The sequence below is a fragment of the Mauremys reevesii genome, linkage group 11 (assembly GCF_016161935.1).
Source record: "Mauremys reevesii isolate NIE-2019 linkage group 11, ASM1616193v1, whole genome shotgun sequence".
In the NCBI taxonomy this organism is placed as follows: Eukaryota; Metazoa; Chordata; order Testudines; family Geoemydidae; genus Mauremys; species Mauremys reevesii.
The window spans coordinates 74,211,264-74,225,875 of record NC_052633.1 but is presented as its reverse complement, the minus strand read 5'-3'; positions in this window follow the sequence as shown (position 1 = coordinate 74,225,875).

The following is a 14,612-nucleotide window of genomic DNA, read 5'->3' as shown; positions in this document are numbered from 1 at the left end:
CCCAGAGAGGCTGTTTGCGTCCTTGGCCAGAGCAAAATGAAATTAGCTGGGCTTGTGCTGCTGGAGGCTCCCTGCCTGTGCCCTTGGGAGGGGTAGGGGGTGGTTGCCGCAGGGACCTTGTGCTAAAACCGAGCCAGGACGGCTGCGGGGAGTGGGGGGCCCGCACGCTGGGGCGGGTGGGAGCACGTGGCCAGCTGCCCCGTCCCCCATCCTTGGGCTGACGGGCACCTTACGCCCCGGCTCTGTCGGTGTCCGGCTGGCACCCAAAAGCATCTCTGGGGACTCCCACCCAGTTGCATCTCCCTGGGACCCAGGGAGGTTGGCAGGCAGATGCCCCTGGCGCTTGCCCACCCACAGTGTGCAGCCCAAGGGGAGCTGGTTTTATCTCATGGCTTTAACGTGTGTTGGTGAACCTGGCGGCACGTTCTCCTGGTGCTGCGTGACGGGCGGGCTGCCAGCCAGGCCCGGGGGGCGTGCGGCTCTCAGGGGTCTCGCTTGGCTGTTGTCCGGCTTCCCCTGGGTTGACACCCCACAGCACCGTGGGGGGGTTTCCCTGGGGCTCGTGTGCCTCTGGCTGGAAGGTGCCCGGGGAGCCCCGCTGGCCCAGGAGCTGGGCTCTCTGTCCTGGGATGCGGGGTAGGTTTGGGGGGCAGGTGGGAGAGACGGATTCGGGACAGGGACGCTGTGCTTCCGTTTCCACCAGCAGGGGCGGCTCTAGGAATTGCGCCGCCCCAGGCAGGGCGGCACGCCGCGGGGGGCACTCTGGCGGTCGCCGGCCCTGCGGCTCTGGTGGAACTTCTGCAGACGTGCCTGTGGAGGGTCCGCTGGTCCTGCGGCTCCGGTGGACCTCCTGCAGGCATGTCTGCGGGGGGGCCACCGGAGCCGCCTGCCGCCCTCCCGCGGCACGCTGCCCCAAGCGCACGCTTGGCGCGCTGGGGTCTGGAGCCAGCCCTGTCCACCAGACTTCTGCGCCTGGGTCAGAGCCGTGCCCCCAGGAGACCAGCGTGGCTACGTGCCACGGATGAATGGCAGGGAGGGCGCAGAGGAGTGTCTGGGGGAGGGGGAGCGTCTATTGGAGCTGGCTTTGGGTGCCTGCCAGGCTGGTGTGGGTGGAAGGGCTGCCGACTAGGTCAAGGTCCAGGCCAGGCCTGGTCCTTGGGCACCCAGTGCTCAGCCCAGTTCACCCGGCTGAGCTTGGTCCTGGCACAGCCTGAAACCTGCTGGGTGCAGCTCAGGAGGCCTCTCCTTCACCCAGCGGCCAGCAGCTGCCAGTGCCCTGCCGCGGGCCAGGAGAGCAGCTCTCCATCCGGGGGGGCTGGTTCCCAGGTCTCCTGGGGGTGGGGCTGAGCCTCACCCGTTCGTGAGAGCTGGAGGGTGACGTCCTGGCCCCCTCCAGCTTGCTGGGGACCCCCCGCTGGCTTCCCTGCGACCCCACCCTAGGGCCGGCATGTGGCCCCTGGGCCTGCGGCTTGGCCGGTGGCAGGCAGGTTGGGAGGGCTGCAGGCCGAGGGGCTCAGCAGAGGAAGGCTGAGGGGCCGTTCTCCCCTCCCTCCCCACCAGTGTGGAAGGGCAAATTCCTTCAGGCTGCACCGATGGGCCCTAAAGCGAGATCCCCCCAGGACTATGGGAAAGCCCAGGCTCCCCCCGCCCCCACCGGCCAGATCTAGCCCCCTCCCGGCCCTCCAGCGGCTCCCTCTCTAGCCCCCCTCCCCTCTCCTCCTGCTGCAGTGGCTGATTGGGAGCATGCTGGGATTTCCCTGGGGGGCAGGGGGGAGGCTAATACCATTAGCAAAGTACTGATGGAGCCTGGCTTGAGGCTCCACTCCCCTGCCCAGTTGGTCACCTGCTGCCCCATCTCCATCAGCAGAGCCCGCTGGTGGGGGCTCAGCTCCCCTGTCATGGAGCATTCGCCACAGAGCCCCTCTCTGCTCCCCCACCCCACCCGGGGCCCAGCTCGGCCCCGTAGGGAGGGGGATGGGCAGGATCAGCCCAGGCTCCTTGCTAGGGATGGGGGGACCCCTAAGGGGGGCTTGTGGGGAGGGAGGCTGGTCTAGTGGTAATTCCCGCTGACGTCTGTGTGACCTGGGGCCGGCCACAGGATCTCTCTGTGCAGCAGTTCCTCATCCGTAAAATGGAGCAATACTTCCCCCTTCCCCAGCCAGCCAGCTAGTGACCTCCTCCGAGCGGGGCAGGGCCTGTCTCTTGCTGTGTGTGAAGCACCGGAATGGGTTCCCTAGGGAGGTGGTGGAATCGCCTTCCTTAGAGGTGTTTAAGGTCAGGCTTGACAAAGCCCTGGCTGGGATGATTTAGTTGGGGTTGGTTCTGCTTTGAGCAGGGGGCTGGACTAGATACCTCCTGAGGTCCCTTCCAGCCCTGATATTCTATGGTTCTATGAACGGGGCCCTGATCTCAGCTGGGGCAGGGCCTGTCTCTGTCTGTGTGTCTGGGCAGCACCTGGCCCAACGGGGCCCTGATCTCAGCGGGGCAGGGCCTGTCTCTCGCTGTGTGTCTGGGCAGCGCCCGGCCCAACGGGGCCCTGATCTCAGCGGGGCAGGGCCTGTCTCTCGCTGTGTCTGGGCAGCGCCCGGCCCAACGGGGCCCTGATCTCAGCGGGGCAGGGCCTGTCTCTCGCTGTGTCTGGGCAGCGCCCGGCCCAACGGGGCCCTGATCTCAGCTGGGGCAGGGCCTGTCTCTCGCTGTGTCTGGGCAGCGCCCGGCCCAACGGGGCCCTGATCTCAGCTGGGGCAGGGCCTGTCTCTCGCTGTGTCTGGGCAGCGCCTGGCCCAATGGGGTCCTGATCTCAGCTGGGGCAGGGCCTGTCTCTCGCTGTGTCTGGGCAGCGCCCGGCGCGACGGGGCCCTGATCTCAGCTGGGGCAGGGCCTGTCTCTCGCCATGTGTCTGGGCAGCATCCGGCCCTGCTGGGCCCTGGGCTCTGCCAACACAGATGATGATACCTGTTGTGATCTGGTCGTTTTCTGTGAATGTCTGTGGAAGCTGCATGTGCCCTGCTCAGAGGGCAGCTGGAATCTGGCCTACACCTGGGGCCGGCTTTGTCTTCACCCCCAGGACCTTTCCCCTGGCTCCCGGTGCCAGGTCTAAATCACATCCCCTCTTGGAGCCACGATCAGCTCCCTTGCCTGACCCAGGCAGTGGAGCGGTTTGTCTGGCACTGCCCGTCCTCACTCACCTTGTGCCAGCGGCTAGCGCTGGGGCTGAGAGCGATGGCTCTGGTGAGGACCAGGGCTGGGAGTTCTGTGCCCAGCACCATTGCTGGGAACAACTGGCCATGGCCTGAGATCTGAGCATTACCCCATGGGGAAGCAGGGTTAACGCTCGGTGCCAGATTCTGGGTCTGGAAGGGATTCTCCGTCCCAGGGCATCGACAGGCCCCTGCTGGGGCTGGGGGTGGAGGTCAATGTGTTTTTTCACTCACTCTTGCTGGGTATGGAGCTGTACAGAAATGCCGTAAAACAAGGTCTCTACGCTGAGGAACACACGCTAATCCACTTTGCCTAGAGTGTCAAGAATGCGACACTTAAGAGTCGAGAGACGGAACAAAACGATCGCACTGTAGTACGCTAGTGTTCAGTCCTTAGGGTGGTGGCGGGTCATATTCAGGGAGGGTGAATTACCCCCCAGTCGCTAGTCACTGCAGGTTCAGCTCTTAAATCTGAATTTCAGTGGTTTCTAACCCTGGGAGGATATGGGCGGGAGAGAGAGTTTTCTAGTTTTGAAAAGGTCTGTGCCATGGAGAACCTGCGTTTAACATGGGCTGTAACACGGAGTACACGCATGTGGAGACCAGTTATCCCTGGAAGGCGACATGTTCCAAATGTTAGTTGTGTGGTGGAGAGAGACTCGTGGTTCTGACTAAATGATGATTTTTCAAGTGTGATACGTAATCACGATCATGTGGAGTGTGTCAAGAGCCTGGCTAGACGTCCTCAGCAGCAAACAGGGAAATATGCTCTAGATGAGCTTTCTATACGGGAGGTGCACAACCAGTTGGAAATCTGTACTTTTCTCACGTCCTCCCAGTTTGCCAGTGGGCCATTGTCACGGAGTCCCCGGGCGATGCTCTGGAACTGCTCCCCACAAAGCCAGGCAGGACCCTGGGGAGCCTCCTCTCCCTCGGAGCAGACTGTCTTCAGGGCAAGAAGCTCACACGGCTTCACCTCCTGGGTCTCTCCTTGGAGCATTCAGCATCCTGTGCCCCTCCGTGCGCTTCCCACAGCGAGTCCGCCCAGGCGGGGTCCTGGGGAAGCCAGAGGGTCCTGCCCCCCAACTTCACAGTCAGACGTGACTCTCAGCCAGCCAGTAACACAGAAGTTTATTCGATTATAGGAACACGGGCTAAAACAGAGCTTGTAGGTACAGCAAACCGGACCCCTCAGCTGGGTCCATTCTGGGGCCCAGCGAGCCAGACAACCCCGTCTGCCCTCACTCCCCGTCCCCAGCCAGCTCCAAACTGAAACCCCCTCCAGCCCCTCCTTTCTGGCCTTTGTCTCTTTCCCAGGCCAGGAGGTCACCTGATCTTTGTTCACCTTTAGCCATCCCCTTGCAGGGGGGAAGGGCCCCGGCCATTTGTTGCCAGGAGACAGAGTGTCGGCCATCTATGGGCACTGGAGACTTAAGAAATGCATAGGGGAAACTGAGGCACCCACACAGTATTCAGAGGAAACGTTAAGAACAGTCCCACTTTGTCACAATCATTATCTAGTGGGGTCCCACAGGGGTCAGTCTTGGGTCCGATACTATTCAATATTTTCATTAACAACTTGAGTGGAGAGGATGCTTATAAAATTTTTGGCTGACACCAAGCTGGGAGGGGTTGCAAGCACTTCAGAGGACAGGATTAAGATTCAAAATGATCTTGCTAAATTGGAGAATTGGTCTGAAATCAGGAAAATGAACTTCAGTAAAGACCAAGGGCGAGGTCCTTCACTTAGGAATCAAACACACTGCTACAAACGGGGGAATAACTGGCTAGGTCGCGCTGCTGAAACTGACCTGAGGGTTCTAGCAGATCACAACTCGAATGAGTCACCAGTGTGATGCTGTTGTGAGAAAGGCGATTGTCACTCGGGTCTGTTAACAGGAGTGTCGGATGTAAGACATGGGAGGTCGTTGGCCCGCTCGGCTCAGCGCTGGGGAGATCTGAGCTGGAGTCCTGCATCCAGTTCCGGCCGTTGGGCTTTAGGGGATACATTGGAGAGAGTCCCAAGGAGGGGAATAAAAATGAAAACCTGCCCTGGGGGAAAGGCTAAACCCAGGTGCATTTAGTCTAGAGAAGGCTGGGGGGAGCTGAGGAGTCTGTAAACGTGTACGAGGTTGGCGTAAAGAGGCCGGTGATCGATTGTTCTGTGTCCACTGAGGCCTGGACCAGAAGAAATCAGCCCAGTTTGCCGCAAGGCAGATTTCGGAAGAACTTCCTAACTCCGCGGGTGGGAAGCTCTGGGACAGGTGCCTGTGGTGGGGGAGGATTCTCCGTCACCGGAGGTTTTTAGGAGCAGGGTGAACAAACCCCTCTCACTGCTGGGCCTAGGTTTCCCTGGCCCTGCCTCAGCATGGGGGGCTGAGCTGGCCGAGCTCTCGAGGTCCCGTCCACCCCCACGTTTTGGTGACTGCAGGGCAGTGTGTCGGGCAGGATTTATTGTCCGAAATGTCCATGCTGGTCTCCATGCAGGCCAGGGATGTCAGTGCGCCTGGCAACGGGGCTGGTTCTTGGCACCGCAGGGGTTACCAGGCTCCGTACCAGCAGCCCTGAGCTGGGGCTCGTCTCTATCAGCCAAGTGAGCAGACCCTCACCCCACTGCATGGGGGAAACTGAGTCAGGTAGTAGGGCAGGGCCTTGCCTCCATTTGCATGGGCAGAGCTGAGACTAGAGCCCAGGAGTCCTGCCTCCTAGCTCCACCCCTTGATCCCACACCCCCCAGGAGCCTTTGGCTGGGAACCGTAGCACGGGGTATCCCCTGCCAGTGCCCCACGCCCCTCCGCTCTGCACCTCACCGTGGGCCCTGTTGAAGCAGGAAGGACGGTCTGGCGGTTAGAGCAGAGTCAGCTGGGTGTTCTGTGCCTCAGTTTCCCATCTGTCCCATGGGGGTAACAGCCCAGCCCTGCCCCACTGGGGTGCGGGAGGATAGATACACTGATGATTTGCCTGCGGAGACACCTGAGAAATCCCATGGTGGGGGGGGGGAGAAGCCGCAGAGTCTCCCTGGAGGGGGCTTTCCCCGCCCAGCTGGGCCCAGAGCTAGGCGAGCACTCTCAGTCCTCCCAGCCCTGCATCCCGGGGCTCAGCACCACGCGCCTTTGGTGCAGCATCACTCGACTCCGGGGACGAGCCCTGCGCCCTAGCGAGCACCGTGAAGGACGTGAGCTGAGGAGCGCATGGAGCAGCCAGCAGCTGCAAGGCACGATGCCTGAGCTGCCGGGGGAAGGAGAGGGGGGAGAATCTCATTAGCTAATGGGGGGTGGGATTTGCCGGGCGGTGCCTGGGCTGGCTCATGTGCATGTGAGCTGGGCCCTGGGCGGCCTGGCGGGTGCATCCTGCTCTCTGCAGCTGGGATGTTTTAGCTAATCGCCCTGCGCCTCGGGGAGCACTGGGAGGCTGCGCCCTTGCAGGCTGCAGGGCCCTGCTGGCTTCTGCTGCCTGTCCCGCAGCCGGGGTCTGGCTGTGCCGCCCGCCAGGGAGCGGGGAAGTTTTAGCTGGCGTCACCGGCACCTGGACGGGGCGCACAGCGCGGGGCTGGGGGCTGAGGGGCACTGGCCCTGAGAGCTGCACCCAGGTGGCTCAGGAGAGGCTGGCAGCTGCCCGGCTCTGGCATGGTGAGGGGCAGTCGGGATTAGCCCAGCCACACGCCGGTAGCCACCGGTTACCTCAGGGCTCAGGAACTGCCCCCCCCCCCCCCGCCACCTCAGCATCCATTGGAGTTTTAGCTGGAAACCACCTTCCTCTGGGGGCTGCAGATCGTGGGCGGCCAGGCAGGAGCGAGCTATGACCCGTCACGGCTGGTGCTTGGGCTCGGTGATCCGCTGGGGGAAGTACCTCTTCTCCTGCGTCCTGCCCAGGTGCTTCTGCCGGCCCAGCAAGGTAAGGGGGTGTGGGGGGGGCGGGGGGGAGCCTGGCTTTGTGTCTGCAAACATGGTAGCCCCAGGGGAGCCCTGGTTTTCAGGGGTGCACTGTTGTGGGAGGGGGTGGTGGGCCGGCTATGGAAGGGCGGGAGGTTGCCAGCTGTGGGGGGATCCCTGCGGAGTGGGGCATGTCGGCGGAAGAGCCCTCGTGTGCCCGAGCTGGCGTGGTCTCGGATGGCAGGGGCAGGCCAGCCTGGCTCTGGGGTCTGGGAACCAACTTTCTCATCCTGAGACCATCCCCATGTGTCTTCCAGCTGGCCTCTCGCCCCCCATGGGAGGGGACCCCAGGGAAGGGGAGCTAGGTGGGGGCTAGGGGACCTGGCTGCATGGTGTGGAGGGGTGTGGAGGCAGGTGGGGAGAATGGAGAGAGGCCTGGGGCAGCATCCCTGGGAACAGAGTGAAAAAGGCCCGACCCTAGAGAGGGGCCAGGGGAGCGGAGACTGGATTGACTCCTGATCGGGAGAGCAGGGGATGCTCGTTTCTCTCCCAGCAGGGTCATGGGGGCAGCTGCTGAGCCTGAAAGGTGGCAGGTTCGATAGGGACCCAAATCAGTGTTGTTGGCCTGGGGAACTCACTGCCACAAGAAGCTGCTGAGGCCAAGAATCCCCCATTCGGAGGGAGGGACTGGATGTTCTTAGGGATAATTAGCCGGAGTTATAATGACTGACAATCAAACCTGGAGAAGGGTCTGGGGGACATGAGAACTGCAACCCTAGCCCAGCTGTTTGGGACAGGAAGTGAAGTCCCTGGAGGTGCGCCAGGGCACCGCTGTCCTGCTTCAGTGCAGGGGGCTGGATTTGGTGACCGCTTGAGGCCCCTTCCAGCCTGACAGGTCTGGGATTTAGTGACTCTCCACTGTGACTCGCTGCAGTACTGGGGGTTCTCCCCAGACATCGCCCGTTCGATCACTGCCGTGACCTGCGGCTGCTTGGCGAACGCGGCTGCAGACGGAACGGGCGTGGCGGCGGCTGGGTCCAGCTGGCGCTAGCTTTTGTTGCTAGCACGGGCCTGTGCTTGGCCTTGTTAATGCGACCAGTAACCACCCCCTGCTCTCCCAGCTGTAACTGGGAGATTTAACTTTTCATTCTCCTTCTAAAGAGCGCGTGCGTTTCCCCCACGCCCTGCCCAGCCCAGACCTGCTCCGTGTCGCTTCTCAGACGAAACCCGGCTGGCATCTTACAGCGGGGATATTATAAAGCGCTGGCTCGTGCTGAGGTGGCCCCTGCCCACTAGTGGTTGGACTCAGTTCTGCACTGTTGTGTGTCTTAGACTCTATACTGCTAACAGCAAATGGGGATTCTCTGTGTTCTGTCTCTGATGGTGAGGTGCTCTCTGGCGGGGGTTGTGGAGTACTGTGGTGTGTAGGTATACTTGCTGATAAGGGCCCTACAGGTAATAAAAAAAGGTAATAATTGGAGATATACCAATCTCCTAGAACTGGAAGGGACCTTGAAAGGTCATCAGGTTCAGCCCCCTGCCTTCACTAGCAGGACCAATTTTTGTCCCAGATCCCTAAGTGGCCCCCTCAAGGATTGAACTCACAACCCTGGGTTTAGCAGGCCAATGCTCAAACCATTGAGCTATCCCTCCCCCGGCTGTCAGAGGTGCCTCGGCGCCCAGCGCAGGGGAGGCCTGCTGTGACCTTAACTCTTGCGCTTTCTGTCTCCCCGGGTGTCTGCACTGAGCTATTTTGCTTTTCACTCTCTCCAGCCTGGCTTCCATCTCGGAGCCTGGCACCATTCCCAGAGTCAGGTGAGCACGGAGCACCTGACGGATGCTGCAGTGCTCGGAGGGCTGCCCAGCTCACTGGGTCACGACTAGACGCCAAAGGCAAATCCAGGGCTTTCTGCGTGGCTGTGTGGTCCAGTGGTTAGAGCACCAGCCTGCCAGCTGCGGGGCCCAGCTCTTATTCCTATCTCTGCAGCTCCTGCCGGGTGACCTTGGGCGTGTCCTTTCCTCTCCCTTCCTTTGGCTTGTCGGCTTAGCTTGGGAGCCTTCAGGGCCTGCTAGGTGTATGTGTGGTGCCGGTGACGTGGGGCTGTAGCAGTGACCGTGGTGGCCGCACGCTGGGATTTGGGACTGCAGGGCCCAGGTTGGTGATGTGCTGCCCATGTGGGCTGGTCCAGCTGTGTGAATCACCTGAGTTGCGAGATTTTTGGGAAGGACGAACTCTCCCCCCTCTTTGCAGAGACACCCCTACCCGCCCCTAGGGTGACCGGACAGCAAGTGTGAAAAGTCGGGACGGGGATGGGGGGTAATAGGAGCATGTATTAAAAAAAGCCCCAAATGTCGGGACCGTCCCTATAAAATCGGGACCTCCGGTCACCCTGCCCGCCCCCCACCCCAGCCATTGAGCAGTTCGCCGTCGTTTGTAGCCAATGGTGGAGGTGCTTTTTGCCAGGGCAATGGTAAGGAGAAAGTGGGGGTGGAGCCTTGTTTGAATTTCCCTTTCCTGGTTCCCACTGATGCCTGAGATTCGTCTGGAAAGAATCTGAGTCTCTACGAAGCTCTTAAAATGTTCCACAAGAAACCCCGCAATTGCCCGAAGCGGGAAAACACTTGTGTCGTTTATCCAATGCAGCGTAACCTTCCTCTCCAGGGCAGCTTTTATGGCCGCTGCATCCGGGGGGCGGGGGGGAGGGAGGGGGGCTTTGGTGTTGGGGGGCACAAGACAGCAGAAGCCGTATGGTGTAAATTACCAACCATGCCAGGAGGGAAGCATTGGAGGGTGAATAAATGAAAGCAGCTGCGTCACGGGGTGAATAACGGAGGGAGGGAGAAATGAAGAGGCGCGAAAGCAATCTGTTTGCACGGGGGCCGGGAGAGGAGAAGGGGTGGTCACGAGGCACAGGGGTTGTGTGAAGGGTGTTCCAGAGACCTGTAACAGGGCCTTGTCTGATCCAGCATCACAGCCGCCCCCTGCCTCAGTTTCCCCTGTTTGTACTTCTCAGACTGCACCCAGCTGCTTGCAAGTCCACTAACGCCAGACCCTGCAGAGCAGGGAAATGCTGCCAGGCTCATGCTGGTCCTCTCCTGGATCTTCTGGCCCAAAGTCTCCGTATCTCTGATGGAGCAGGCTCCCTCTTCTAGGCAGCCCTCCCCACAGGCTGCGATCCCCCGCCAGCCCCAAGCCAGGGCTGGATGACCAAGCACAGGACAGGGCCGGCCCACCCCATGCCAAGAACGATGCCGCGGGGATGTGGAGGAGATGCAGGGGAGTTTGGGGCTCGAGGAGTGGGGGGCAGGGGAGTGCAGAGAGAGGGGCCCGGAGATTGGCACCAACTGGCCTGAGCTTGGAGGTTTGCAGCTGAGGGCGGTTTTCACGGAGATGCTTTATTTACATTTGGAATGAAATGCTTAAAAAGTTGCGGAAGTGATGTGGGAATACATCCCTGGAACATGAAAGACCTTGAGAATGGGGGTGTGTGACGAAGTGGGACTGTTCTTAATGGTTCCTCTGAATACTCTGTGGGTGTCTTAGTTTCCCCTGTGCATTTCTTAAGTTTCCAGTGTGCATAAATGGCCGACACTCTGTCTCTTGGCAACTAATGGCCGGGGCCCTTCCCCACCCCTGCAAGGGGATGGCTAAAGGCGAACAAAGATCAGGTGACCTCCTGGCCTGGGAAAGAGAGACAGGCCAGACAGGAGGGGCTGGAGGGGGTTTCGGTTTGGAGCTGGCTGGGGACGGGGAGTGAGGGGCAGATGGGGTTGTCTGGCTCGCTGGGCCCCAGAATGGACCCGGCTGACGGGTCCGGTTCTCTGTACCTACAAGCTCTGTTTTAGACCCTGTTCCTGTCATCTACTAAACCTCTGTGTTACTGGCTGGCTGAGAGTCACGTCTGACTGTGCAGTGGGGGGGCAGGACCCTCTGGCTTCCCCAGGACCCCGCCTGGGCGGACTCGCTGGGGGAAGCGCACGGAGGGGCAGAGGATGCTGAATGCTCCAAGGTCAGACCCAGGAGGTGAAGCCGGGGGAGCTCCTTGCCCTGCAGACAGGCTGCTCCAAGGGAGAGGAGGCTCCCCAGGGTCCTGCCTGGCTTTGTGGGGAGCAGTTCCAGGGCATCGCCCGGGGACTCCGTGACAGGGTGTATGTGTGTGAGAATGGGTGAGCGCTGCCCTCTGTTGGCTGGAATCAGAACTGTTTGCCTATGTGTCTTGAGCCCTGTACTACTAACCGTAAATGGGGATTATCCTGTCGCTCAAGGAAACTGAGGCACCCACACAGTATTCAGAGGAAACATTAAGAACAGTCCCACTTCGTCACACACCCCCATTCTCAAGGTCTTTCATCCAGAGGCCTCCCTTTTGGAGCAGGAGGATCTGAATGATGCCCTGGCAGCTAGTGCCAGTGGCCTGCCTGGAGTGGAATTTGGCCCTTGCTGTCGCGGTGGCTCTGGGATGGGGGCAGCCTGGGGAGGTCAGGAACGTGATTCTAGGCGGTGCTTTCACAGAGCTGGAAGGGGCCTGGGGCTAGCAGCTTTCTGAAGGAGCTGGTCCCTCCCCTCCAGCGGTGCAGAGTGTGCAAACTATCGTATCGGGGATGGCAGAGGCCCGTTGTGTGCTAGAATGGCCCATCCTGTGGCTGGCTTGCTGGGACCTCGGCGTTGTCCTACTAAAGCTGCTGCATCAGCACCTCCCGGCTCTTTAATTAAAGCCGGGCCCTGCGCGGCTCTTTGCCTGGCAGAGTTATTGTCTGCTAAATGAGATCTTCCTGAGTGCTTTTCGCTGGGAATTAATCTTGCGGCTGTTGGCAGCTTAATGGCTTGTCGAGATGCTATCGGCCGGTCCCCGTCTCGCTTTTCTTGCCTTAAGTAAGATGTGGGGCTGCCCTCGGATCCATGGGGCCTGGCGTGGGGCTGCTCTGTTTGGTCTTCTACAGCCCCTCCCCCGCCCCCCCTTTCCAAAATAAGAGTCTGAGGGAAGGCGCCCAGCCCTGAAATCGCAGCCGAACGGTGCTATGCCAGAAGGGAGGTGATCTCGCTTGTTTCGGATCGCGGCGCTGTCTGCCCGGGGCCGGCAGGGCCACGAGCCATCTCTGGTCTGCCTGACTCTCCAGGGGAAATCTGGCTTGAATCCCCCCAAGTTCCTGTAACTTAGTAGTAACTTAGCATCTTCTCCCACTAATGGATTCATCTTCACAACCCCCTGGGAGGCAGGCCAGGGCTGTTATCCCCCTGTAACAGATGGGGGAAACTGAGGCACAGAACTGATGGGACCGGCCCAAGGTCACTCAGGGAGGCTGGAGCAGAGCTGGGAGTTGCACCCGGCTCTCCTGAGTGCCTTACCCACAGGCCGGCCTCCCTCATTTGCAAATGTCCTTGAGAGCCCAGGAGCCCCTAGAGGGGTGGTCAGCGGTTTGGGGGCTAGGCTGGGACTCAGCTCCCTGCTCTGCCATGGACTCCGTGTGACCTGTACCTCAGTTTCCCCATCTGTCCAATGAGGTCATTACAACCTCCCTGCGAGCTAGGGAGGTGCTGAGGATAAATCCAGTAAAGATTGTGAGGGGTGGGGGCCAGATGGCGCACTCGGGTTCCGGCTCAGCCCTTTCTGAGCCCCCAGGCCCCCTCCTGCAGTAGCTAACGATGCTGCCCCGGGGATGGGTAACGAGGCATCAGTGGCTGATTTGCTCCCTTGGCTAAAACGAAAGCGTGACGCCTTGTGGTGTCTCTCCCGGTGCTCGTGCTTTGATTTGCTGTGTATTACGTGCTTTGGTACTGGGTGTCCGAGCTACGGACCCAAGTCATGTCTCCTGCAGCCCCCTCCTCCACTCCCCATGCTCCAGCCCGTGCACCTAACCTCTCCCGTCTCACTCCCCTCCTGTCCTCTGCCAAGGTGGCACGAGAGCCGCCTCCACCGCAGCGTGCCCGGTGGGTCGGAGTGGAGTGCGGCGCGTGGGGATGGTGCAGGACGCTGGATTTTGTAAGGAGGGGGCTTGATTCTAAGGCGGGAGAATCCCGGCTGCGAGCGACGCTGGCGGGCCGAACTCCAAGGGATGTGACGTAGGTTGGGGGGTAGCAGCGACTGCCGGGGCGGGGGTGAGGGACACCGAGCGAGACTCACCGGGATGTGGTCTCTGGCTGTCACTCGCGCCAACGCTGCCTCTGGCCCTGCAGTGGAGGCTTCTGGGAACTGGCTTGTCCCAGAGGAAGGTGGCTCGGGGCAGGGGCATGGATGTGGGGGACGGTAGTTCGGGGAGCTGGGCGTCTGAACCGGGCTGGCTTTTGGCCGGGGGATCTCTGGGGAGGGGGTGGCTGACAGTGCCTGGCTTCTCTGGCCCCCTGAGAAGGGTGGGGCTGGCTCCCCACCCCCGTGCCCGGTGCGGCTCAGCTCGGTTGCTAAGTGGCCCGTTCGCTCGCTGACCTGTCCCAGCTGGCGCCTGCTGGCCGGCAGGGGACCCTGGCCTGCTGGAAACCAAGAATGGCCGGCAACGGGGCGCCCGGCGACTGCCCCCTCTAATGAGCCCTAAATCACGCTAATGGCCCAGGCCCACCGTCCCGTGACCCTTCCCCTGCCCCTCTGGAGGGGCCCGGCCTCGCTGTGCTGCTGAATGGGCCGCGGGGGAGATTTATGGAGCCGATGGGACTTTGTGACGGCGCCTGCCACGCCCTCTGCCTTACAACGGGCCACCTGGGCCAGGGCGAGCTGTAATTAGCGAGCCAGCACTGACGGATGAGGCCTGCGATTGCCCCCAGCCTGGCAGGGGGGCCCTGGGGAAGGACACGGCCCCTCCCCGCCCAGGGACTAATGAAGTCCCTGATTTAGGGACACTTAACCCGATGCTCCGGGAAGGGTCTGATCTGCCTTTGCGTTGGGCTGGCAGGGCTGCCCCAGCTTTGGGGGGGCCCCAGGCCTGGGACACTGCATCCGGCTGGGGCACCTCGTGGCTGGCAGCCCCCAGGGGGGTCAGGGAAGAGAAGTGCTGAGGGGGCGGTGGATGGGCAGGGAAGCTGAAGCGGTGCCCAGGCCTGGCTTGGCCCGAGGCCGGGCGCGTGCTGGGCGTTGAGCTGTCGCTGGCATGGCACCCAGGCAGCCTGGGGGGGCGGTTGGTTCGCTGGCAGGCCACCGGGCTGGAGGGGAGGATGGGAGCGGGGCGGAGGGCGGTGAAAGAGCCCCGGTCTCTCCTTGGCCCTGCCCAGAATTGGTCATGCAGGCAAGGGCTGGAGGTGGTGAGGGGCCAGGGGGCACAGTGGGGCCCTGTGAGCCCTTTGGAGCTGGGGAGGTGGCGAGCCCTGGAGGGGAGGGTCACCTGGAGGCCATTTGCCAAAACTTGACTCAAAGAGGGTGGCAATTCCTCTCTTCTCTCCCCCAGAGGCCAGGGGCCCTCAACCTCTTCCATCTCCCTCCCCCCGTCCCAAGGCCCATCTGGCTGGGCCTCCCCACCCCCCGCTTAGCCAGACGGGGAGGGCAGGGTGGCTGCGGCCCCCCAGGCTGAGAACTCACGAGCCATAAGCGTGGCAGTGTCGGGGCTCGGGATTGCT